The following is a 3,079-nucleotide window of genomic DNA, read 5'->3' on the forward strand; positions in this document are numbered from 1 at the left end:
ATTACCCATTTAAGCCGTCTCCAGCCATTATTAGTCTCAAAGTGGGTTCCTCGTCATCGAACATGGTGAGTTAAGTTTCACTTCTGAACGAAAACTTTATTAAAAACCGAGAACAGAAAAAAAACTCATTTAAAGGTTGGTAATTATTTGACAATCGGATCAAGTAAATGAAAACACATCAGTAAAAGTACAGAAGCACTGTTTCTCCACTTCAGAGTATTAACGTCTACAAAGTCACTCACTCTATTAACGTAGTCAGATATCCATTGGAGATAATAATACGGTCGTATTAACGTCTACAAAGTCACTTACTCGACTAATGTAGTCAGATATCCACTGGAGACGATAAATAATACGGTCGATTTAAGTGTTCGATTAACGCGAATTTAAAAAAAATCAATAAGGAAAGAATCTGTATGAAACAACCATTTCCCCGTAGTGGAAACAACAGATGGAAGGAAGCTACTTAACAGCACCCTCCGCCAACTCTTGGTCTACTATTACCTGACCAAAACAGTGAGATTTAACCGTCCCTCTTATAGAACACCAAAGGCCCAAATATGCGAAAAGTTTTTTTGCAGTCATTGGATGCAAACCGTGAACTCAAGAACCTACAGTCCAGGCATGCTCACCACTAAGCCTTTCAAAAACTGAATCTTGTGTAGATAAGAAACCAATATAATCTTTACACCCGAAGGTCATCTGGTTTTAAAACCTACATATTTTAAATCATTTGCCGTGTTATGAATGTTATTCAAACCGTTTCCTGCTACTAACGAAAATATCTTGGATGCTATTCAATAATTTTTTTTATGATTTACATAACATAATTTCAAATTGATCGTCACCTTATACATGAGCGCAACGTTTAGGTTCAGGTATATTACGTTCAAATAAGGCCAAAGAAATCCTTTCACAAGTGGATGTGTCTACTTCTGGAGTAATGGAAGAAACTGACTGTAAATTGAGAACATAAGTTACAAAACGTGAAGTAGGTTTGATTAGCAGAGTCATTCCTGATATTGACCACAGGGAGGACAATCAGTTAGTATCACTGACTGCCTATACGGCTACTTTTAACCGACCAGCGGGATTAACTGCCACAATTATAACACCCCCACAGCCGAAACTGCAGAGTGTGTTCATGGGTATATCACAGCTTGAACCTTAGGCCTTTCGATCTTCAGCCAAGCATGTTAACTATTAGTTCACGCCTGGCTATATTTATCTTTATTTATTTTAAATAACAGATACCAACAATCGGGAGGATTTTATTTTTCTTATGTTTAAGAGTCATTACTTTGGGCCAAAAACTAAATTCAGGCCCATTTATGCTTGTCACTCTGTTCCGACCAATATTGCCTAGTCTCGCGAGAAGAATAAAAGGCGCTGACTTTCAAAACTGTTTTTATGGCTTCAAAGTGGTGATTTGTGCGGTTTAATTAAAATATAGAATGTGTCAAGTGGGCGGGCTAGAAAGTTCACGGCTTCGGTTGTGTTTTTTAATTGAACAGGAGTGGTGATGGGATGATTCTCAGATTATAACGATTCTATTTGTTGTCCCAGTCAATCACTAGAACCACTTCTACAACCATTTGATTGTGTGTTGAAGTCAGCTATTAATAAAATGCCCAACTAAGTGACCTCAGAATAAAACAAGTCCAGAAAACCGCAACCCGCGACTCTCAAAAATATTAAACAAAACAAACAAACAAAAAAGCCTAATTCCACTTATTACAAGCGGATTGGCAGTCTCACGCTAAGACCAACCAAAAATAAAATATATTTGATAGTAAAATGTTACATTAATAACTGAGGTTTTATAAAATTAAACGATAAGATAAAACTGTGACATAACATCCGGTTTTTGATTGGTGCAACTAGGAAAAATAGATAATACAACGATAAATGTCAAAAGAAATTAAAGGGAAAATTGGTTCATGGCCAAATATTGAGTAATCTTAGTTATTACGTGCAAGTTTCTCTTGTTCACCTTGCCAATTTAAGACCGGACAGAAAAGCTGTGCTTAATAATGTTAAATGCTTTTTACAGTAAAAGTTGGCAACATGACTTTTCTGGTTAAATTTTGGGGGTGCTTATTTCCAAAATCTATGATAACAAGTCGATAAATGGTAACTAGGCCGTGAATATGCACCTCTCACGTGATGTCTGATGATATCGTAGCCATGCGACAGTGTATTCTTCTGTGTAACACGCACGTGAACACATATCAGTAGCAACATTTTGTTACAATATGTACTTATACAGCATCGTAGATGCAACTAAAAGTGTTTGTTTCATTTAAATCAACTACGAAAAATCTTTAGAGTAATGGTATTGCAAGTCAAGATCTGTACAAGTAGTCATTCAGTTCTGGATACGGTATATGAAAAAGCGCTACAATAACATGTGCAATTAGTGTGTGTTTATTTCCAATGAGAATTGAATCAATACAACAGTAACAGAGTACATTCATTCGATGCACAGTATCCTAGCAACCACAGTCTATTAGTGATACTACACCAATATATGCGATATTTTATTTTGAGATTTTTGATTCGACACACTCGGAAACGTCACAATACGCCCCCACTTACAAGTATTTGTTGTTATATTTTGGGGGCAATAACTGACAATGGAGCCAGTAGTTGGGGAAGTACCACGTCATGCGAAGACACTACCAATCTATGATGTGGAGACCTGTTTTGGGATGGAAGTGTTTACTGATGGGGAACTTGTTTCGATTCTGATGTTCTATTCAAGATACATGTTTGGAAATTATTAGATGCCGATCTACTAAAGAATGTAGAAACCTTCCAAGCAAATGTCGTAAACCAGAATTGTTATTATTAACTCTGGTTCCCAACCGAGGGGTCATTCTCCCGAAACAGGACAGGGGGTTTTCCAGACTCGGCTCCCTGAGATGGTGCATTATTTCAGTCAATGCTGTTACAAATATAGTACCAACCATCTTGATAAGGATCTTCAAGCCCAAGGTTCTCACTAAAACAGCAGTTTCCAAGAAAGATATATATTCACTTCTGCATTGTGGTTAATATACTGTGGATATGTACGTAC

The sequence above is a fragment of the Limulus polyphemus genome, unplaced genomic scaffold (assembly GCF_000517525.1).
Source record: "Limulus polyphemus unplaced genomic scaffold, Limulus_polyphemus-2.1.2 Scaffold1710, whole genome shotgun sequence".
NCBI lineage: Eukaryota > Metazoa > Arthropoda > Merostomata > Xiphosura > Limulidae > Limulus > Limulus polyphemus.